This window comes from Lepidothrix coronata, unplaced genomic scaffold (genome assembly GCF_001604755.1).
Source record: "Lepidothrix coronata isolate B3197 unplaced genomic scaffold, Lepidothrix_coronata-1.0 Scaffold248, whole genome shotgun sequence".
In the NCBI taxonomy this organism is placed as follows: domain Eukaryota; kingdom Metazoa; phylum Chordata; class Aves; order Passeriformes; family Pipridae; genus Lepidothrix; species Lepidothrix coronata.
The window spans coordinates 790,835-815,308 of record NW_016690428.1 but is presented as its reverse complement, the minus strand read 5'-3'; the positions used below and the strand labels follow the sequence as shown (position 1 = coordinate 815,308).

General features: G+C 45.2%; 1 protein-coding gene across 3 annotated transcripts in view; it reads right to left on the bottom strand.

Moving 5' to 3' along the window:
• GPC1 (glypican 1) overlaps positions 1-24,474 on the bottom strand; it is a 203,831-nt gene that overhangs the window by 105,326 nt on the left and 74,031 nt on the right. Inside the window, exon 1 of one of the 3 annotated variants that reach the window (XM_017835102.1) lies at positions 122-196. The exons of the other annotated variants lie outside the window; for them this stretch is intronic. The gene's annotated coding sequence lies outside the window, so the exon portion shown is untranslated. Of the gene's footprint in view, positions 1-121; positions 197-24,474 lie in introns of those variants that run through there. 3 annotated transcript variants of the gene reach the window in all.

Here is a 24,474-nt window from a genome sequence, read left to right as displayed (position 1 = left end):
CCATGAGGCCTTCAGTGCCTTCAGGACAGAGAGAGGCCTTTTCAGTGCCTCTTTGAGAAGCCGATCAACAAGGAAGTGGATCCCAAGGGATCCCAGTGGTTCCCAAAAGTGCCTTTACCACCTCAGTCGCTGGTGAATTTTGCTGTTGAGGTCCGGGTCCTGTGTAGAGCCCTTGCTTTCAATAGAACCCAAGGGTATGGTGCACCATTCCTCTGTGCACCATTAGCCACCAGGGCTGAAGCCTCAGACAGCTCTTTACAGATACCCTCTTTTGGGAAACTGAAACAAAGCAGTGGGAACTTGGAGAATCTCCCATCTCCTGGCCTGCAGCCAGCAGGTCTCCTGCCTGAAACTGGAAGAGCAAACATGAACATCCCCACAAAGGAGACATTGACATGTTCATCAAAGCTGCCTGTCAGGCGCATTCCCTGCACAGGCTTTAGAAACCAAGGAAGGGGGAAAGTGTGGGGATTGCCCCCAGGAGGAGAGGACAGTGAGGCAGAGCCCTGTGCTTTGCCTGAGCTCCCTGACGGATACTGAGGAGCAGCAGCAGTGTGAGGCGTTAATTAAAATGTGACATGCCCAGACAGAACCCCCTGCGCTTCCATCCTAGACAAGGCAGAGCGTGTTTCAGCAGGATGGCACCAGCTCAACACCTTGCTGTGTGAGCAGAGTCTCGAGTCACCGCCAGCCAGCCAGCACTGCGGGACTGAGGGGACAGGGACAGGGAAAAAAAGGGCAGAAAGCAAGAGAAAAGTCACATCTGTAGCTAAAATCACTTAATTTTGCACAATTAACTTTGTGAATTGAATATAGAATTTTTTCAACCACTCAGAGCGGTTCAATCCCTTTTGAAGTAGCATTTATCTTCGCTTTCTGCAGGTGTTTGTGTGGTACTCAGCACCACTTCACTCTATGTCAGTGGGAAGCAAAGTTTTTCTTATTTGTCTCTGTAATTCAAACTCTGCGCACACAGAACAGTCCTATAGCACTGTGAACATGCTTTGCTTTCTGTGCTTTTTAACCTGACCCACCCTGGAAACATTCACTATTATTATTTAACCTTTTTCTATTGACTCCAAAATAAATGCACTACAGACCATATTTTTTTTTCTCCTTATATTTCAAAGTGCTTTTGTTTGCCAGTTTGCCATTATATCACTGCTGAAGCTGCACTATAAATATCTCCGGGTTTCCTTGGCAAGAGACTGTCTGTAAAAACCTATGGAGAGTCAGAGGTGTTTTACTAGGATACAGTGTGTGTTCTCTCTCTGCTGCTGCGTCACAGAAATTCTACCTGTATACAGCTGGCCTGTTGTTCACCACTTGCTGGAGAGCTCATGCTCCCAGCCCCTGGAAGAGCTTTACAGAAAGCAAGCGGGCACAGCAGAAGCCAAACTGACAGCAAAGAGATGGCTGCTCAAATCTCCTTGAAGATAATGGATACACTCCCAGCAACTCCGGCCAACTCTGTGTCAGGCCCAAAGAGATTTACACCACCCCATGGGTCTGTAACTGAAAACCAACCATCTCTCCCCAGCCCTTGACTTGCAACCTCGCAGCTGAGCAGGTCTGGCAGTGGAACATGGAGGTGCACAAGGTGCACTTGATGGCTCAGCTAACACCAGCTGCCCTAAGCACTCTGGATTTAAGACACATTTGTAAGTAAAAGAGGATGCACTTTGAGATGCTTGATTTCCTTTCCAAAAACTATCAGCTTGCCCAAGCTTTTGACAGTCACAACATGTGTTTCAATATGGGTCTCCCTGGAAAAGCCAGCTCTCCTGCAAAGGCTGCTGAAGCTGGGGTGGGATGTAACCCACCGACTTCATGGTCCCTTGGAAACAGAAACAGGGTAAAGCATGCATGAAAACAGCATCAAACAAATACCTCATTTATGATTAACTGCCCTGGAGTGGAAAGGAATAGGCAGGAGACTGAGGATGAGAAAATATCACATTGCCTGGCTACGGGCTTGGATTGTCCTTCAAATATCCTCTCAGCTGGTTGGGTTAGCAGATCATTTGGGCTATCAAATTCATTAATGCACTTGAGAGTGCTGAATATTAAATCACTTGACCACTTCCCACTTGGGGATGGAGCCAGGCTGTTACATGGCAGGGTCCCTGCAGAGGGAATAGCCCTGCCTGCAGCCACCACTACCATGAGCTGGTGAGACAGGGCTCAAGCTCCCTGCTTCTTCCCCTGTGTGCTCTGGCCTCGCTGCCCCGGCCCACGTGGGCTCCCCTCATCCCTGGGCCTACCTGACATGGGCTGTGTGGTAGAACATACCAGAGTAGCAGGATCTCAGCTCATTGTGTTCAGAAAAGCGCTCCAGATGTTCACTGCTCCTGCATTTCACCCCACCACGAGGCTCCGTAGCCACGAAAACAAGACAGAAGGGCAGTCCCAGGGGTGTGAAATGCAATACTGAGAGAAGAATCCTTGGCTCCTTTAACCATGTAAATAGTGCTATTTCTATCCCTCTCACAGGACGTTGGAGATTGAATTAATTACAATGTTTGCAGAAGGTTTGGGGTTATTTGGATGTGTCAGAGTATCTAAATGCAAATTATTACAAAATCATTCCTCCCAGAGGTTAATTTATTTCAGGCTGTGATAAATTCGTCATAATTCTTCCCTCATATTTATAACCCTCCTCCCACTCACTCTCCAAACTGCTCCAACAACTCACCTCATGCTCCTAGCCTCAGTTCAGCCCCAGATGCCAGGACAGCTCCAGCCCAAACTCCCTCTCTGAGGGTTTCTGGGCGGACATGTCTCAGGTAATCAGGCTTGCGGAAGTGCCACACTGCTGAGATGCCCCTACCAGGCATGGCAGGGACACCAGGACACAGTCCCTGGCCAAGTGCAGCCAATTAGCCTGAGAGCACCTGGCAGCCGAGGAGCTCCACTCCTCTCCTACTGTCCCTTGTAGGCACTACCGTCTGTTGGCCTCTCCCTCTTCTCACCTAAATCCCACCTAGGCTAATGAGCATCACAGCTGGGAACTGAGGACTAACCAGCATAATTTAGACCATGGGTTTTCTTCCTATTCCTCTTTTTTTTTTTTTTTTAACCATGTCAGAATGTCTGCAGCTGATGCAAAATGAGCCTGGAGGTGGTACAGATGTTAAAAATACCTTTCCAAGAGGTAGCACAATGAAAGTAAATCCCCTTCCTTATGCCTTCCAGCTTTTCCTGCTTCAGATGTTCCTGTCTTTATCTCTATTGAAATATATATCTGTAAAGAAAACACGATTTAGCACGTGCTGATAAGTAATAGACAGCACAGCCAGCACTAATACCGCAATGCTACCTTGAATCCCAGTCAGATAACTCCTAAGAGGAAACAGGCATACCCAAAAAATATTCAGTCTAGGAGACAGTCCTGACTGACCATCCTAGGAGGAGCTCTTCATGCCATTTTCATTCTAGATACACTGAGAAACATCAGCTGGCAAGCTGCTTCCAAACACCTATGCCCTGTAATACTCAGGTAAGGTGTCCGGGCATGCAAGTGGTCTCCTGTAGTAGCTGCTAACATCAAACTGAACCAGAGACCAGACTGCTCTATTAAGGAGAGAGCAAATCAGTTATTTTGCCATATTGCAAAGGCAGATATTAGCTGTGCAGCCTGTTTCTTTGATCTGCAGTCAGCTGTCAGCAAAATACGATATCTTCTATTTTATGATTATGTATTAAGAGTATGTCATTTTTGGCTTTGGTTTGCACACAATGCCAAGGAAGTCATGGCAGGCCTGAATATCAAGTATTGTACAGCAAACATTTACATTGTGATCCAAATGCACTGGACTGTGTTCTCCCTGGTCTTGGCGATACCACGAGTTGAGGATCTGCATGGTGGGGCAGGGCTGTGGGCTGGCCCAGAGACCAGGGGCAGAGTATGTCATGAGGAAGGGCTGTGCTCATGTGAAGTCCTGATTTTCCTGCACTTCCATACACAGAAGCACTCTCAGGATGAGAAGCAGAGGTGGGTAGGGTGTAGCCGGGAACCAGCCCTGCCATGAACTCAGGACGTCTCAGATGTGCTGGACTTGGAGCTAATTCAGCAGGAGCGAGAGGAGAGCCAGAAAGAAGCTGTCTGCTTCACCAGTGCCCTGAAGGAACCACTCATGGACCTCAGTGCTAAGTGGCAAGATCCAGGTTAATCTCACCCTGCCCAAGGCCAGAACAGAGCAGTGTCACAGCTCAGACATGTGCAGAACTGTGGGGAAGAGGCAGGCACTGTCTCACCTCCTGCATCCCCACCCATGATCCCATGCACATCCTTACTGCCTCCTGGCCTCAGTAAGATGAGAGGGATTTGGCTAGCATAATCAACTCCTATCTCTCTTGGCCGCTGGGTATCTCAGGGGACTGATAACAAGGGCATGAAGGCTTTTCAAGCTGCACACCACAGGTTTGAATTTGTCCCATGTCAGCAGCTTTTATAATGCCTTACCATCTGAGGGCTGATCAAATAGCTTGTGCTATCTGAGATGAACTAATGTCTTTGTTCCAGATAAAGAAAACAAGCACTATGCTCCACATCAGTGATAAAAACAGCAAACTGGAAAAAATAGCTGGAGAATATGCTTATTCTGTTAAAGCAATGCACGTGTTTAAGATGAGACAATAGCAAAACATTAAATGCTTGTTCCCACAGCTCATCATTCAGACCAGGATTATACCAACAGAAAGGAACAACCAGGAGCAGATAATCCATAAGATTTGTTCTTTCCACTCCTTATCTTTCTATTCCTACTAGTATTTAATAAACTATCAAAATACTGTTAACCAAATAAGACAACTTAATCTGGCTACTGCATGGAGTTGGCTCCCTACCAGGTTAGCGCTGTTCTGTAATTGCATTACAATGAAAATCTGACACAGTGAATAAATACAGGTACTTCTGAGAAATGCCACAACTGGCATCCTCAGAGCAGAAACCCCCTGATGAGTGGGAGAGCTTTGGGACTGCCCCAGTTCTCACCAACACAGGCCACTCAAGTCTGGATCCCAGGGAACCAGGCGGGAGGGTGCGAAGGAGTCTGAACAGCAATTTCCTCTGTGTTTGCTCTGTTCGTGTGTCAAAATACTTCAGGCTCCGAGGCTGTCAGCTCAGTGTCAAGCTCACACTGGAAGTGTGGTATCAATTTGTTTAATCCTAGACCCTGATGTCAAAGGAATTTATAAGGCAGGCAAACATGGGCAAAAAAAGTTAATTAACAGAGGAGAAAGAGCCACCTCCGTGTCCTGGAAAAATACTAAGTACAGAGTAGATAAGAGTGCCTTCAGAAATGACAGTCTGAAAATCCTAATGTCATCTGTGTATGTTACAGTGGCAAACTGCCCAGAGGAAGGGAACAGAGAAAATGTCACAAGTGCTGACAACAGACATGATTCTTACTGGAAAGCTCTGCATGAAAGCACTTCATCCACGCATTGCTCCTTTGGGTTTTAGGACCGTCTTTCTGAATGAAACAGAACACCCCTTCCCATCACTCCGCTCCCCAAGTTTCTCTCAGGACCTGGATCTGTCCTTAGCTACATGGGCCTGACTAAGCCGCTGAATCTAAGCTGTGCACACACAGCAGGAATCAGCACAGGGTGCAGCAATCCAAGCCTGTGTTTAAGGACAAAGTAGGAAATGCTTTACAATTTGCAATAGAAAATATCTTTTTCAGTGGTTGAGAGAGGAATGAAAGAACGAGGGCCAAATCCACACGTACCACAAGCAATGAAGGACCTCTAGCTAACAGAACTCACTGAACACACTGAATCCAACACTCCTGGGTACCAAACCCACTGCAGGAGAGCTCCTGAGCAGGTCTGCTCCAGAAAAAGAGCCTCGTTAAAGGTATCAGTTGGGAGCCAGGACATGGTCTACAATTAACACATAAAATTAAATAAAAACAAATAAATTAATCCTGAAAGAAGCCTTCAGTTCAGACTAGACCAGTTGCAAGGATAATGGACAAACACACAGGGTGTAACACTGTGTACACTCTTTCCTCTCCCCTTCTCTGAAAAACAGAAAACTCTTAAAATGAATCTTAGACAAGGGAAGAATTATCTTATCTCTTCTCATAACACTTGTGAGGATGTATTGAAGTTCTGTGTCGTAATCCATCACTATTAACCTCTTTCAGAGTTGTCCTGAGCACATCAGCTTCTCACCAGATGTTTTTTCTTCTTGGAACAAAGAGTCTTTTTATCCTCAGTTTGCTGCAATCTAAAATAAGATCAAACTGGAAACCTATCACTCTTATCAGATGCAGCTTCATTGCAGGCTCCATAACAACATAAATATGTTATTACATAAGAAGAAAAGCAATTCATTAAGCAGAACCTTTTTTTTCCAACTTCTCAGAAAAAAAATCTACTGGAGAAACTGTCAGCTCTTCCTTGTGTCCTGACAGCTTGCTGCCAGAAGGATCAGACTGGAAAAGGAATCTAGGGAGTAAACTGTGGACTAAAGATGCAGATAGCACTAGGATGTTTAAAGAGGTGAAGGTTTAAAGAGGTGAAGGGTCCATTTAAAAAAAACAAACAAAACAACTTTTGGGCAATAATTCATATAATCCATGTCAGGAACTTGAGGAAGGGTTTGGACAAAACCAAAAGCCTTTTCCAGTTTCTCTGCTGAAGCTCTGCAAGGAAAATGGTGGTACTGCACTTGGGTCTAGTTTGGGATAAAGAGACTAAAGAGCTTCAGCAAGCTTGTAAAACTATTTGTCAAGAATAGGGAGTGCTTGTGGCCAGTCCCAATGCCAGTTCCCAATGCAAGAAACAAACCTGGATTAACCTCTCGTGGAGAAGTCAGCAATTAGAGAACCTTTCCTTTCAACCCCAGCAAAGCTGCTCAAGCAGTAGACGCTGGTGTGAAAACCATAAAAATCATCTTTCTGGGTTTCAGCCACATGCTCAACTCAGGGCTCCTGCAAGGATGTACCACAACAGAGCAGGAGGCTGGGCACGGTGCCCAGGGGGCTGCCATAGCTGCCCACCTTAATGAGCTGCACTCCTGGTTGCCAGCTCACCCAGGTGAGGACCGTGGGCTGCCTCCTCCTGCTGAGCACAGCTACAGACACTGCTGGGAGCACCAAGGAGTGCGGGGGCGGCTCATTCCAATCCTGCAGGAGGATGTCTGCATCCAAAGAAGGGTCTTGCTCTCTAGCAAAAAGGGAAAATAAACAAACTAAAAAAGCCTAAACCACTCTGTCTGCTGGGAAAAATGAAAATGACTCCCGAGCTTGCAAAAAACCTTGTCTTTAAATAGTTATTAAACACACTAAGTTTTTGGGTCTGAATCTGATTCTGAGAGTTTGCAAAAGCAAAATGCCTACGCCTAAATATCTAAAACTTAAATTTAATGACACTTCTTAATCACATATTCCATAAATGTGTGTACACTTATCAAAATTAAAAATATGCATGTAACAAATTGTCTGAACCCCACAAATTCAAGATCATCCTTTTTTAGATTTTTATAAAAATTTAAACAACTTTACCTATGCAGAGTTGTTGACTTGTGCCATAAATTGGGAGTGCTTATATGTCCTCTAAAACTCTTTGCTGTATGTGTTGGCAGGGATGTGGGAAGGTGCAGGATTGGAGGGGCAAGTTCTTGTTGCTGTGGGCTTTTTCACGTTGCAACTTGAAGTTTTTTTCAGCCCTAGAAATCCATGGTTCTTCTTCAGCTACTGCTTTGCTTTATTTGTCTCAGGAGTGTTTTGGCCAGCAGCAGAACTGCTGAGCTGTGGAGCCCCTTCCTACAATTTGAGGGACTACGACAGCAAATGGCAAGTATGGGGTCATCTTGTGGGAACATGAAATTACAGACTTTCAGTTCTGCAGCTGATGCAGAACTAGGGCGGACAAATATCAACATCCAGGCTGGAGTCTGCTGAAGCCTTTGGCTGCTGTGTATGAGTGATCTGCAGCAGAAGGAATTCAATATGCTGCCTTTCCCTTCTGGTTGCAGAAGCACGTAGGTAAAACCTGCACCATTGCTCCTCTTTTTATGCCTCCATCTGATCTTCCAAAAGCAGATTACAGAAAGCTGCCTAAAGATGCAAAGGATATCCATAGGGACCTTCTCTTCTGCCCTTAAAATGAATCCCGGGTATGAGGAGATGCAAACACCAGTCTGGTCCTGCCACAACCGTTTCATGAACAGATCTTGGCTTCCACAAACATCAAACCATCGCCTTTCACCCCCGCACAGAGGGGTGATCCAGAGGACCCAGTTTAAACTGCGATGAACATTTGAAACTCCAACGCCCTGCTAGATCTCAACATGGTTCATAGTGCATATGCCCAAAATTTTACCAGAGGAATTTATTTTAGGCAACTTCTGTTTGAAAACTTAATGGAAGTGTAGCTGTTCTCCCCTGAGCGTCAGGAACAGATGACTAAGAAATGTTGCCAGTATCTGTCTTTCAGCGAGATTAGTGTTGGGTTTGTGTGGTATCCTATTTATAACTTTGACAAACAGCTCAACCAATCATTTCATACCTAATCATAGCTGTCTGCCCGGCTCCCTTCAGGGAAAAGCTTTTTAAAAACTATGTGCCAACATAATACGAACAAAGAGAAGCAAACCACAGTCAAGAAAAAAAAAGACCCTGCTCCCCAAACCAGCAACCAGGAAAAGCTCATGAGCTACAGAGAAAGCAGGTCTTGGTAAATCATAAGGCATAATTAGAGCGTCATTATTCATGGGACTGCACAGCTATCGTTAGTCAGTGTTTCCACTGTAAACCCCTATTTTCATAGAGGTTTGCAGCTCAGCTGCAAGGAATTAGTCTGTGATGAAGTTTGGCAGTAGAAATTTTAGAGCAAGGATTATTTTTTTTTTAACCATTTAAAGATCTTTTTTTCTTCCCCTCACCTTCTATTCCCCTCTTACTTTCAAGGCTGTAGCAGTATTTACAGAAGAAACAAAAAACACTTCTGTGTGTGCTCTGATTTTTGGTTTTTCCGTGTATGTCTCTGTGTGGTTAAAGGGACCAACCCATCAATTTAACAGAAGTCTTAAAAAATTGAAGTTGTGATTCCCACAACAATTACTACTCAACTTCCCTTTGGATGTTATTCATGAGCATTAATATCTGTGGTGTTAACTGCTGTGCATTAAGGAACCTTCACATTCCGAGTAAACCCTGCATATCCATCTAATGCTGAAGATGGGTTTACATTTCATGGGATAGAGCTGTTAGATTTCTTTACATCTTTTTGCTTTGAAATAACATTTTCCAGGGATTATAAGAGATTACTTTCTGCTGGACTCACCCCCAAGCCCTACGCTCGCCTGCCTCTTTGCTCCCTGCCTACCTGACACTTCCATTAGGGCTCACATTTCAGGATGCACAAAGGCATGGTGGGGACCACTAGGAAGAATCATAAGGAAGGGAAAGGGATGGGAGAAACATCTCGATGAGACATTTTATCCCAGACAATATTAAATAGTTCCTTTCACGACATTTTCAGCTACTCAAGAGAAACAGGCTGCTGTTTGCATTTGTAAGAACATCAGAGGAATGCATCTGCTCTTTTCCAACCAGCTTTGGCTGAAGCATCCTAGAGGTTCAGCATCCCTGGGTATGAATGAGATTTGCTTTCACACATAGGGACCACACTCCAGCAAGGTACAGCAGCCTCTGGCCTCTATGCCTGGTTGTCACTGCATGCCACAAGCAGCACAGGTCACAAGGAACTGCTTTAAGTGCAGTCCCAGCTCAGAGTGGGTCAACAGTTACTCAGCTTGAAAAAAGCAGTGTAAAACTGTGAGCTTGAAGACTTGCAAGGCTCAGCCTGGAACTGGATCGCAGTGAATGGTCCGAGTGTTCATATCAATATCTTCAGTGCACAGTTTCTAAAGAACAGACTAGTTTATCCAGGCAATTTGATTTTCTAGTGAAACAGATGCCACCGTTTAACATCACCTTGCTTCAAATCCCATTTTCCTGGACCTTGATCCTGGCATACAGGAAACTGGCCACCTCTGAGCTTCTAACACCTTGTAATGTTCATGCCCTCCTTGGAGCTCCCCACCCCAGCACTAATGAGCTTCCCCTCAGACAGCCTGGCAGTGTGACAAGGATAAGAGTGCTTGCAAGGTACCGCACAGAATTCCTGGAGGCAGCTACCACCAAGCTCCCTGCAATTCCAGTGTATTCTTCAGAGGACTAGAACAGCAACACCAGCTATTGTGAAGGGGAGGAAAGCAGATCCCCCACCACACTGACCACAATCATTTGTGAAAACCATAGAAGATAAATTCTTCTTTTAGAGTGAAAGTACTTATCTCTGCTACAAATTGTGGTAAGTACAGTATTTATGTTGCAGAGAAGATGACTTGAATTCCTGCCATGTCTTAAAAACAGTACAAAGCAGAATTTCTACATACCCTGCTTGAATCTGCTTTTCAAGGTAGTAGTTAGAAATTAAGAGGCAAATGAACTCAGATTACTCATGTATCTTCAATCATTTACAGGACTGTTAGCAAGATCCAGGCTTCAGAGGGCTGGATCACTTTCCCACTGCAACCATTATTAACCTGACATAACATGTTCATAGAGTAAGAGATGATACCGATGCTGTAACTGGTCTCCACAGAATATGGTTATGATTAGGGAATACCTTAGAGAAACTGTCATTAATTAAGCACTCAGCTACATGCATAAAGATGGGTGAAGGAAAAGCTCTGCAATTTCATGACTTAAAAGAGGTCTGTTCTCAACATTTTGGTTATTGGGTCTTTTTTGCTTGAGTGTTGCTAAGAAGTGGCAGATTCACATTAAATGCAAACTGCACAGTTTTTTCCTTCACCACTTTTCTCCTGCATGTAAGCATGCAATCTTCTGCACCCACCTGAAAAGACATCATGGCCCAGTCAGTAAAACATGCAACTTTTAAAATCTGAATTTAATTCTCCCAATACTGTGCATCCAAGTATGTTATTCCCTTCTGGAAAAATCCATAGTGCTTCAAAGTGCATTTCATACATCAGGTCCCAGGTACTTAACTCAGTCTAAACCCAGGGCCCCAATCAAAGCAGCAAGTTCTCCTTTTGATCCCTCTGTTCTCTGAGCTCACTGAAACGCTTTTGCTTTTGAATAATCACATTCTTTGTGCATCACAGCACAATAGCACTGTCACCACATTTTTCTTTCTTGTCTTAGCAAGGGACCATCCCCAGGATGTTTTATCAAGTCTGGAAGTCGACTCCACTTCCAGATTGAATGGAATTTCCCAGTGGGAAATGTTCTTGGCACTCTTAAAAGATGTGATATACTACCTCTACACGTTTACCAGTCTGGCCACTATTCACCTAAGTCATGAATGCAATGCAAAAACACTTTCTCTTTTTGCAAGCTGATAGGAAAAATTTAATACCAGTCTGACCAGTAAGTAAAAGGCACTGAATATCACTGTGATCAGTGTGATTTTCAGTAATGCCTTGCACCTTGTTTCCCCTGGCCCTGCCCACATTTTGGCCTGTTTCTGAGCTACTCACATAAAACCAGGTACCCACAGAGAAGGAGTCTTCCAGAGCAGAAGAGTCTGTTCTGCAGAGCATTCACACTTGTATGCAGGTTGCTTGTCTCCCACCATCTAACTACGTGGTCTTTGCTGACCAGTTTGGTAGGGAAGTGGAGAGGATTTGTTCCTCTGAGCAAATAGAAGTAAACTGTGCAACTCTGTTGGTTTTGGTGTTTATAAGCATGTCATGCTCTAGCCTTCAGGCTTACCCAGGGTACTGCTGAGGGACTGCTGCTCCCCCACCATATGTGCTCACACAGCTTGAATGCCATTCACAGTGAGCCTCAGTGCACCTGCACTGGAGAAAATCCAAGTGGAAATCTCATGGGAACAAGTGTTATCACTGGGGAGGCTTAGAAACAGGCTGGGCAAACAGCTCTAAATAGACTTCACTGAGCAACTCCTATTTGCTGTATCTGCTGAGGCTACATGGTCTCAGATCACTTTTTCATTCTCCATTTCCCAGGATGTTATGACCTGTCCATCTTGCTGGCTGGGGTGTTAGGCAATGGTATCAGGTTCTTGCACCTCATCTGAGAATTAGGACAACATATCCATCAGTGTGTGAGAGTGACAGGCAACTGTACCTACCCAGCATTAGAAATAAGAAGATACAACAAGATTTGCATGTTTAATTGCATCCTCATTCCCTATGACAGCTGAAACCCCCTTAATTAATACACTTCACACACTGTCTACTTTTGATTTACTTCAAATTCCAACCATCAGCAGAGGATGTTTGTCCTGTTCCTTCTGAAAGCCACCCGGGATTTGTGATGCCCATCACTCGGCCTCGCTCAAGCAGGAAGACAGCTGTGGATACCTCTCCCCTGCATGAAATATCCTCCTCCCCTCCTTTCGGAGTATGACTGGCCTGCTTAGTCTCCTCAGCCCTCATTCCCTTGGCATACAGAACTTAACCCTTTCATAAAACAAACTCACTGTCTTCCACGTGTCTTTCAGGCCCTATCTCTGAAATTTGACCACGAGACTTCCCTGTTACATTTATGAAAGGTATGTGACTGGTCTCCTGTAATCAACAGATGATGAACACGTAATTCTACATATCCTCACACAGGGCTCATTAGCTGTGGACCATACTGCACTACTGCAGGAAGGAGATGACCACATGGCAGACCAGCAGCTTGACTGTCATCTCATCTCGTTCCTTCCCAGTCTGTTCTCAGTGACACAGATTACCCACTCACTCCTTCTTCTTCCTCTTCTTTGGCCCCTTTCACTCTGACCCAGTGGTTCCCCACATTTCTGCTGAGTAAGTGAGCAGTGCTGAAGTGGCAGTGCAGCAGCCATGCTCCAAACTCCACAGCTCCTGTGAGCCAAAATCTTGGATTTCCTCAAAGTCCCCATTTCTCTTGAAGCACATTGCAATCACCTGGTTTACTGAGGACACAAAGGAAGCATCACTGATTCTATCCCAGCATAACCTTCCACTGAAAACTGGCTCCTCCCTCTGCTTACAGAGTTCTGCATCTGCCTTAAGATATTTATTAGGGCACACAAATAACAAAACCTGCACTTTGATCAGCAGTTGCCTTAAGCCAGCAGAGACACTGAACTACTGATTTCAGAAGCAGCATCTGACAGGAGGAACAAATGGGAATGGATCAGATCTTGTAGAGGAGCTGCTGTTAGAAATCCAGCTCCTTTTCAATATGATGCAAAGCACTTGCTGTAGCTTCGGGTTGTTGCTCACCTGAGGACAAAACTGCTCCCATTGAAGCTGATGTCAAAACTCTGGCTGGCTTCAAAGACAGAGGGACTGGACCCTCAGTGCTTTCAACTCTTGTAACCCACCTGTGTGCTTAACAGCAGGTTAGTCAAATTGGGAAAAGCTTTTGTATCCATCAGCCCTCTTCTGAGCAGCAGAGAGAGGTTTGTCCAAACACAGGGCCCGTTACTTTAATCACAATCACTATACAGTGACCGCCCTGGTGTCAGGAGCTAGAACAAAGTGCTTCTTCTCAGAAGTGAAGCGTGCTGCAACTCAGATGCTTTACAGACACTACTGGCCTGAACCAACAGTTCCACCAAGGCAGATTTCATATACTCTGTGTCAAACAGCCACCTAGTTCCTAGCTATGACCTTTAGACTCTGTAATTAAAGACACTGGCAAATACGAGCTTCCTTCACAAGTCCTGAAAGTATTCCAGTTTCATGCTTTTACCTGCCAGGAGATGTGAACTTCTAGATGGACTTTAGGGTTTGGTTTTTTTGGCCTGACACATGATATTTCAGTAAAGGAGTCCAAGAGTCACAAGAACAATCAGTGTATACTTCCTGAGGCAATTCAAAGCTACCAAGATTTCATGTGAAAACAAGAACAGTAAAATAGATTCAGGACAGGAAAATTATCTCAAAGCCTCATCACAGTCTAACATGGACAACTTTCAATGTGTCCCTTACTCATATTATCTACTTTAATTCCAAGTAAATTCCACTTCCATTGCTGATTTGTATTCAGAGAAGCCAAATGGATCAGCCTGCAATGCAGCAGAAGTACTGTACTTTTTAGGACAGTTGCCATTTTGAAATATCCTACTCCTTCCTTCTTCCCTAGATGCTTCATTAAAAAAAAAAACAACAACAAAACAGAACAAAACACCAAGAAACCCACAACACTATTCCAATTCTAATGGATCTCTGTTGCCTTTGGAAAAATATATGCTCATTTATTAGTCTGACCAAATGGAGAGTAGGAAAGAAATGTAGATACATTTTCCCTAAAATGCATAGTGATCCTATGGTACAGGTTGTACAGGAGGGCTCCCCAGAAGATCGGTCCATTGTGGCTTTACCACCTACCAGATAAACTTCTGAGACCTGTTGCTACTGGAAAACCTCTGCATTAGAGTGACCTGTGTCATTCCATCAGCCTTTCCTCTTCTCAGCAGTCTGTTATTCTCTCTTCTTTGATTTCACACATTCACATTTCTTTGCCATCATCTGTCCTTTTTCACCATCTCATAGATAAGCAGTCTAACAAAGACACAAGAGGAATTTTAACCACCTGAATGCAATGCTGAGGTTGCTTGTTTAGTAGGAAGAAATAAACCCCATCAACTGCAATACCATGGATTCATTGCCTCTGCAAGGCAAAAAGGGTGGTGTTTCTTTTTAAAAAGAAAACAAACTCTTCTTAAGAAAGCTCTCAGGATCTTAGAAAAAGAAACATTTAAAAAAACAGCCTTACTGAAATGTGTGTTGCACTAAGGCTTACAATCAAGTCGTTTGTAATAATAATTTGTGCTTATCTCCACAGAACCACCAAAGCAAAGGCACTGTTTCTCTCATTTTCTGCTGGAGGCTCAGCAATGTTATGTGCCCTCAGGCACGGGTAGGCTCAGGGAAGCCCCCTGAAGCATATGCTGCCTACTCGCACCTGCTCACCATCTTCTCAGGTGAGAGGAAAGGTGCCAGTAAAGGACTTTGTCACTGTGTCCATCTTGCACACGTACAGAAAAAATGGTCAAGGGCAAAGATGAGAAAAACCCCATCATGTCCCCAGAAACAGCTCACCCATCGAAACCTACCAGTGCCTTGGGTTGGGTGTCAGCACCCACCCATCCACATACTTCACACAGACAAAGGCACATGTGCCTTGGGGCAGTGACTTCCCCTCCACGGGAGTAGCTCTAGAGAACTCAGCAGAAACAAGCCCATCAATTCAGATGCAAAAGTCAAATCTGCCTGTGCTGAGGAAGCACAGGGGGAATGTGGAGCAGGCACAACCCTCAGCGTTCCTGCATAACAAGTAACAAGTCCTTCCACAACCGAAATGAAAATATCACTTCCCTGAGGAATGGGATATTAATTATAAGCCTACACACTTTTAGCAATGCCTGCTATGTTTATTTTGATCCTCACTACCACACACATTGTAGCGGCAATACCATCTTCCCTTGGAAGTATTAGACATTACAAACCTCATTTAAGAACAGATTTTGCCAGCAGGCCATCAGAAAGATAAGAAATTACCTGACTATGCTCTAGGCCGTAATTGTTTCAGGATTTAGCCACTGAAAATACACCTTTTGTAGTCTGCTAGGGTTGGGAGATAGCATCTTCTTTAATCACCTCTGCTCAAGCCCTTCAGATGCTGCTTAACAGGTCTATTCAGCCCTGGAAAGCACATTTCTGGTCTGCCTGTCATTCCCACTTGCGATCGCTATTTGTTTCCCTGAGCAGTAAAGAGTTGCTGTCAGCTAGGCTGTATATTTTCTTTATCCTAACTGATGAAAGTAAGATTGTGGGAGGCTCTTACAAGAGCTTATAACCCTTGTCTTTCCCAACAGCACAGCCACAGTTTTGCTTTTGGTTCAGCTCCCAGTCCATGAACCTCTGTGCCAGTAAATTAAGCAGTATCTGGTGTTTATATCTCCCACTGGTCACTGATATTTTCTCCCCCAGGGCCTGAATAACACTCAGCCTTTTCAGCTCATGTACTTATCCCTTGTGTTTTCCAGTCATTGCAAATTTGGTTCAGTGTTAGCTGCAGAGGGATCGATAGGTGAAAGCTGGACCCAGACAAGCCTTTGCTCACATTCACACAATGGGGCCAGGCCACCACAAAGCCCCAGGTGGGGACCACGCTGCCAGGAGCCCATCTGGGCTGCTTTTCGCTTTGCCCAAAGTTTCTTGCCTCTCCTGTGGGAGGGATGTGTCCCACTTGGAAGCAGTGGCTGCTGTCCCTCGCTTCCAGAGCACACTCAAGACTGGGAAGCTGGATCTGTGAAAACTGGTACTGTCTGGATTCAGGATACTAAGTAGTTACTGCTACAAACCAGCAGATGAGTGGCCCTGAAACACGGCAGTCCTTAAACATGGCTCTTGAGGTCAGGGCAGGTGACTCATAAGGGAAGCTCTCAGTCTGGAAATCTTCCTGTCCACTCCAGCCATTACTGCCCAGGGCGTTGAACTATTAAAATCATCTGATTAATATTTTCAAGAATGTTTTGTTATTCCAAGGTCAAGTTCTCAAAAAAGCACTGAAACTTGCCTTTCAAAATTCATCTCTTTTGTTGCAGCCAACTGAACAAGTTAAAGCAATGGAAGCAACTATTAAAATCTGGTAGCAAATAGAGAGCATGTGCTACTCAGAAGCAGCCATCTTTCCGCACCCTTTTTTCCATGTTTCCAACGCTTTGAATCCAGATGGATTTCTTTCAAAATTTTCTTTCTGTTGAATATAATGAGGTAGCCAAAGGAGAAGAACATTTTGAAAATGAAGTCACTCCTCATGCCAGCTGCAGGTCCTGCAGCAGTGAGACTCGGGCTCCCACCCTGTCGCCTCTCAGGTTCCTGGCATGGTACAGGAGTTAGTGAATCCGTTCTGCCCATGGAGCCTGGGCAGCTGCCTCCTCCCTTGGTGGCAGAGCAGATGTGGGAGGCTGAGAGCAGCGCACAACAGGGATGAAACAAAGGGGAGATCTCTGGGGAGGGGGCTCAGCAGAGCATCACAGGGCTTCTGACAGGTCTGCCTCCAACACATTAGCCGGCTGACAGGAGCCTGTGGCACCAGGAGCTGCCTACACAGAACAAAGCAGCGCCACAGTGCAGCTTACCTGGGTCTCCAGCTGTCTGCTCTCCACAGCAAGCGACTCCACTGTGCCTCTCCAAAACCCCAAGGGATGTGAGCTCCCTGAAGGGGAACTTCCCTGGCACCCTCACGTGTCAGAGCACAGCAGGAAGCATCTAATTTGAGCCCAGAACTTGGGTCCCTCTGATGAGGTAAAAATGTACCTTCATTGAGCGTGAAGGGGGTTGCAGTGCACTTCATGCTATGCCTGGAGGCCAGGACACACCAGAGCAGTCTGCACCAGAGAGGGGGGACAGAGCTGGCGCTGGGAGCTGCACATCTCTGCCTTCCAAGGGTGCCACAGCTTCTGGGGTGAGCAAGGGCTTTGGTTTTGTATTTATTCAGAATGGCAGATGTTGCTCTGAGATGGGAGCAAAATTACCACATGAAGCCTTTTTGAAAACACCAGGGAGCTAAGTGGTATCTTTAAGGACAGCAGTAGGTTTATAAGGATGCTGCTGTGCCCAAATCACATGGCAGTGAGCTGAGCAGCCAGAGTTGCTCAGGGGGAGAGAATGCCAAGCTGCGGGATCAAAGAAAGCGATCACCCACCACACAGAGACAAATCCAGCCAGCCAAAGTGTGCTTCCCTCCCCACCCTCCCTCACGCTTCCCATTCCACCCCAGGAGGATGCTGCAAGCTTCCAGTAGCTTTTCTGTGTCATTTGGGCAAGACTGAAACTTTCTTCAAAGGAGTCCAGATGTGTCGGGTATTAATTTTATGCTATTGTTTAGTATTTTAATATACAGTAGACAATCATACACTACAGTAGGTATTACAACACATTGCAAAGATAGTGCACATGCAGTACAATAGCACACAGCTAGAACAAGCTTGGTTTAAGTAGTCATAAATCCAGTACTCTTGACATTACAGAAGCAGGCTGTCTCCTGAACCCAGGTTGTTTTCAAGATATCTACCACTGGCAGTAAAAGATATTCATGGTTTCTTCTAAATTACGTTTTGAGAAAATATGCAATAGGGTGCAGAAGGGATAGTTAAACAGCTATTTGTTGTTTAGGTTTCTCTTGCAGAACAACTCTGAGAGCAGATATCCAATGGACAAGGGTTCTCTCCTTTGTCTGTAAAGTAAGGAATTTACTTTACATGTAAAGAGAGCATTTAAGTCAGTAATTGGAATTTTAATATAGTTATACTGTCAACAACCCAAGAGCAAGAGCACAGAAGTGCCTGAAAAACCCTGTCTAAACCAACTAAGGTTTCCTACCACCCATCTGCAGAAGCCACAGCACCTAAAATGCAATCTTTTGACTTCATTTCTGTGGTCTAGTTCTTCCCCCGAGACTCCTTGTTATGTGCCCACAATATCTGAAATTTCTTTTACACCTCCCATCCAAGGTCTGGACAGGGCTTGCAAGATCAGACGCAACTCTGAGCATTCAGCCCAGGACAGACACTGCAGAGCAAACATATCCCTTTCTTCCAAAGACATTGCCTCCCCCCCCACCTCTTTCCACTGGGTTAGTGAGGAAAATGGATTCTGCTCAGATGATCTGCCTGTCAGTTCCTGTCCAGCAGCACATGCAGCTGTGCCTGAGAGTACCCGCTAGGAACTTTTACAAAGCACCTTTTCGATTCACTGCAATGGCGACTAAGAAAGCTCCAGAACCAACTCTTCCTCCTCCCTGCTTTCAGCCTCTCCTTGTCGCCCCTGCTGACCACAGCGAGGGTGATTTCACAGTCCCTATCAGCTGAAATGGCCATGCAGCTAAGCCTTCGTGTCTCCATTCTTCATCCAAACCACTCAAGTGGCAAGGAGTGAGACAGCCTGCCTGCTGAATTCCCAGTCCCTAGTCGCTCCCCCAGCTCTGTGAAAGCTGTCATTTGCATTCCCCAATTTCCAAGTGCTGAACAGGGTTCATCTGTGCTGAGTACACCTCTGACATTGCCTTCCTTACCAGCTGTTTTACCTGCCATTTGCAGCCTTATGCTTATTTTGTCCCACTGATTCCTGCTTCACATGCACAGCAGGTGAAAAGCAACTGGGGCAGAGCTCCTTCACACTGATTCCAGGCACTGTAGTCTTATTACTGCAGTGCCTCAGGGGAGGAGATGTGTATGTACATGTATGCATATATGTTTGTATACATGCAGCTGACAGGCATATTGTTTCCCTAACTGGTATCTTGCAAATTGGTCCTGGATCTGGAGAATCCAGGCACAGTTTGGGAAACTTCTCCCAAGTACCTCAAATAAATACTAATTATTAAACGAAAGATTCAGCAGGCTTAGTGCACTCTCACCATTCCTCAGGTGGACCTTTTGTTGAACATGCAAGAAGAGCAACGAAACCAGTTCATACTCACAGCTGCAGAGGGGTCAACACATGTCCAGCGTTAACACCAACACTTGCTTATTTTGGCTGTAACTTCAGTAAAACAGACTCTTAATACAACCTACTTGCACATCTATTGTGCACAGTCATTTTTCAGAGCACAATTGTTCTTCAGGATCAACTGTTTCAATGAATCACAACTTACAAATTATTTTTGTTTCAAATAAATCACAGAAGAGTTCCCTGCAAAGGCCGCACCACCGAAGTTACTTATGGGCTGTTACTCATTCACCGTTTCAACTCCACCAGGGCCCCAGTACCGGTGTCACTAAACGATCTCTATGAATGTGCAAGGAAGCCTAGTTCTTCCAAGTTTTCCAGAGGGAAAAATCCTTGTCAAACTCCATTACAACCCAACGGCAGAGAAGACGCAGCAGGCAGCCGAGTAACACAGGCTTGGTCATAGAAGGCTAAATGTTTCCATCCTAAATCCAGCTGTATGAGTGCCACATCCTGCTGCTTTTTGCAACCAGCAAGCCTGACAGCCCAGCTTGAAATCAGCAACTATCCCACAGTTCACAAACACTGATGGCAAAGCTGAATCCTTGCTACACTGCTTTTCCTTGGGAAAGCATTCCTTTTTCAATACAGTCAATGGCATTCTGAGGGACTGCATGCTACCAGTATCTCACTGATCTTAGTATCTCATCGTAGTTTAGACAGGACACATGACCCTGGCTAAACTGCAGGTCTTGTACTCTGTATTTACCCCTCCCAAAGAGGACAACAGATAATTGTGATTACTCCTGACCATTAAATATTTCACTAAAGCCACCGTGTGCTTCACCATTTGGAAAATAGCATCTGAGAAGTGAATTTTTTACGTCCCAAAACTACTGGTTAACATCAATTGAAACATAACACACTGTCAACCAAAAGGAAAGATTATGGCGTCTTCCTGTTCTTCGGCAACTTCTGCACCCTACTCCTCCTGCATGAAGGATACACAGTTCTTCAAATAAAACTCAATTCCTCATCAAGCACACCTTCCTTTGCACCTTCTACCCAGAAGCAGCAGATTGGCAGCTGGCACACCACTTACACTACGGCAAAACTCCCCAACTTCCTCCCAAGAAGCCTGAGCTCTGCCATGGACTCCCACACTGGTTTCCATCTTGTTTTGCCTTCTTTCTATTCATTACTGGTAAGCAGACTCCCAAGCCCTGGTTTCCATCATGCCCTCCCTGTGCTACGCCTGTCTGCACCACTCCTGTGAGCTAACAGATTACTGAAGGCTACAAGAGCACGATTCTTGTACATATCAATATCCTGCCCCTTCCAGAGAATAAGCAGGTTGACGTAGTGGACACCATACATGTGTGTCTCAGCTTAGAAGGAAGGTCAGCAGACAGTCAGTGGGAATGGGAAGTCTGGCCCCATCAGCTTGTGTGTTTATTGTTGTTTTAAAAATTCATTGTTGTATTTGCTTCAGGGAACACCTGGATTGATAAGACTTACTACTTTTTTAAATAATGGTGATAGTCAAGGATAGTCAGGTGAGTGGGTTAGATGTGAGGCCTGGATCCAGCCTTCAATTGCAGTAACAAAAGCAACAGCCTGTGATTAATGGATGTAGTTCTGATCCGATGAATTGGCTGCTGTAAGGGCTGCTCAAACACAGGGACTGCACTGCTTCATGTTCTGCTGTCACAGACTTCCACAAAAGGGCTCGTCTGAGCAAGCCTCCTCCAAGCTACTGCCAAGGAAGAGCTTTTGAACTCCTTGCATGTATTGGAGGGACAAGGGATAGGTGTGAGTTGGTTTGAAGGGGGCTGGGCTACTGCCTGTCCTTGTGAGACTTGCTCCGGGGTGCTTGTTAGAGGCAGGTCCTTTGAGGGAAAGCAGATGGGGAAGTGCTCACTCTTCATTTGCAGTTACTGCCAGCAGCCATCAACCTAATATGGGTTCTGGCTGCATGCTTGTGTGGATGTACAGAACTACTTTCTTTGCTCTAGAGAAGGTTTTTCCACACACCAAAGAAGTTACAGCCTCACTGGACATTACAGGAAAAGGGCAGGTGAAGGAAGCTCTATGCAGAAGCAGCACTGATGTGCCTGAGTTGCCTGAGTTTATGCAGCAAGTCTGCAACAGAGCTAGAAACTGTAACTACAACTGCATCTCTTATTTGCCCTGTAACCACCAGGCTGTTCTTTGTCTGTCCTTGTGCTATGACTGACAGCCGTGTAGCAGGAAGGGCCATCTGCACAGGCCAGGAAAACACAGTATATCCAGCTCTAGAATCTCAAACCTCCATCTTCATACAGAAGTTTTGTGATAGAAAAAGGTTCTGTGAATGTCAGCATTTCCATATTATCACCATCTGTACATATATTGCCATGGCAGTAAGAATTTAAAAGATAAAAAAAATGCAATTTAAAGATAAAAAATGGTTTAAAGTTGACAGTCTCAAGCAGTTTCAGTGCCTTGCATCCCTCATCAGTTTTCATTCATCTACTGTTTTCTTTTAAATACACTCGACAAACTCAGATGCTCAGAGGGGAAGTGCTGTAGCAAAGCATGTGCTTCTGTGTGTCCCCACAGCATCACAGCCCAGGGACACACGGCACTGACAGCCCAGGGGAGGGCTGTGTCCTGCATCCCATGTTGTTGCACTGGGTTACAAACCACTGTCCATGTTTAACCTCCCATGTACACCACACCCACCCAGCCATGGCAGCTTCAGCTGAGCCCACAATACCCAAGTGTTGAAGGGTATTGCTGCATTCCACTGGCAGGGTGGGGAATATCCCGGGCGGGTGCAACACCCAGGGCAAGCACAGAGGTGTTCTCAAACACAGGGTGTCCTGGCTTCAGTAAAGAGGAGGTAAACATGGTATCATGAAAAATGAGATGGTGCCTCAGAACCCTGCCCTCTGTACCCAGTGCATTGTCATTTTGTGGATCCAACCACAAGCAGCTTTTTTAGTATTTCCTTAGCCAGCTCCCAAAAGACAAAAAAGCAGGAATACAGCCAAGCAAGTAACACGATTATAGTAGTTATGGCAATAGCTACCTTCTTAAAACCGTCTTGCACTCTTTCATGATGAGATAAAGAACCAGAAATTTGAAGTAGTGACTGACTGACATTGTCCTTTGTCTAAGGAAAACACTGACTCCTGCTATTTGGAAACACAAGTCAAGCAGACTCACTGGAAATCTAGCTTGAGACAGAAACCATCCTGTAAACTCAGCATGGCTCTCCTGGCACAGGCCAATTTCTTCATTTCACTTCCACAGATAAACACTTCACTAGAAAGCAAACACGATGGAAGCACAGGGCAGCCAGCATTAACGTGCCCCCTGAAACAGCTCCTGCTGCTGCTAAACAACACTGCTGGGCCCGACATGGGATGGGGAGAAAGAGTGATTTTAGTCCAGCTGAGGCCAAACAAGCATCTGTGCTCACAGATGCAAACCTGCCAGCAGATATGGTACCTACCAACGCCCTGGGGAGCTCTGCTGGCTCAAGAAATGCAGGATCGGAAGAAAGCAAAGTCAAAACCCCTTGTTGATAGGATTGGTCTCACAGTTCAGAACTCTCTCCTGTTCTCCTGATTGCTTCTACAGACCAGAGAAGAGGGGAGGACTGTGCTGTAGCTTGAGCTGCTTTACAGAAAGCCTCACGTATGCCAGCAGCTCTGGCAGGTTTTGCTCTAAGATATTTTGGGGCTTGTTCATACCTGAGACAAGCTGTTTCTTACATGTTTTCTTCTGTGTGACCTAGAACATTTGAGAGGTTTAATTTGAGAAAATACCTGGATATATTTTGAGATTTTGTCTGTGTCTTTGACAGAGTCCACTTCTTGAAGTCCCATTTGATTTCAGGGAATGAAATGAATGCTTCCTTGCCTGCCCACTGTGCACCTTCGGTCCTTTGATGAGAAGCCAAGAGGCAAACTGCTCCATTTCTCCAGCCAGCACAAGAGAAGTGATGAGGAAAATTTGTCATCTCTGCTGCAGTATCACAGAATATTCTGCAGTGGAAGGGACCCACATCCATAAAGCTGACATGCAAACCCAGCCTCATGCCCCATCAAACACACATGCCCTGCAAGCTGTGAAGTCCAGAGGTAGGAAAAGAAAGGAATTTTCATGGCTCACTCCAGGTCTGAGACTTCACAGAAAGAGTCATCTCTCTCATACAACCACCTTTTACATTGGGGGAAACCTCAGAGAGAGCCAGGTGTTGCAACAAGATGAGGAATCCACTTAGTGGATCTTCATCTAATCCTGTTTGCGCTGTTCAGTTTTGGGAGGGAGAGGGCAGGTTATATTAGCGCTGAACACGTTTCAGAGCAAGAGAGTAAAAATACTGTACAAGGCTTTATTAAGTGGCCTGCCAGATTTCTGGCATGTCTCTCTCATGTGGGAGACAGTGGAAAGCTCACAGTGCCCAGTACAGGGGATACCACGAGCCAGAGTTTCATGTGTCGTAAATCAGCACAGAGACCAGCTGCTATGCCAATTCAAACTACCCAAAGAGCCCGTGTTCCTGACTCGAAGGGGTAGAATGAATAGCAAGTACCTTATTCCTAATGATCAGAAATGAAGTGGTACAGGTAAGGAAAAAATGTAAAATGACGACATAAGTAGTGGAATAAAACAAGGAAAAATTGCTCATCATTTGTGCTCCATCTGCCTTGAAAGGCAATGGTATTTTATTTCCTTTGGTACAGGAGGGTTTGCATAAAACATAAGCAAGGTTGTACAAACCCTTGGGGTTTAATTTGATTCTAGTTTATCTTTTGATCATCACATCAAACAATTCTGCAGCATTTTCTCCTCCTGCCTCCCCTCCCAGTTTCTAAAAGCTGCCTGAAATATCTGTGTGTTGTCTTGCATCAGGGCAGAGCCTTCAAGGTAATGCCATTATATTTAAAGTGGAGTGTTTGCCAAAACAGACCTAATGCCTGCAAAGGGTTTCTAACAGCAGATTAAACACACCTTTCAGTTTCTTGAATGGAGAG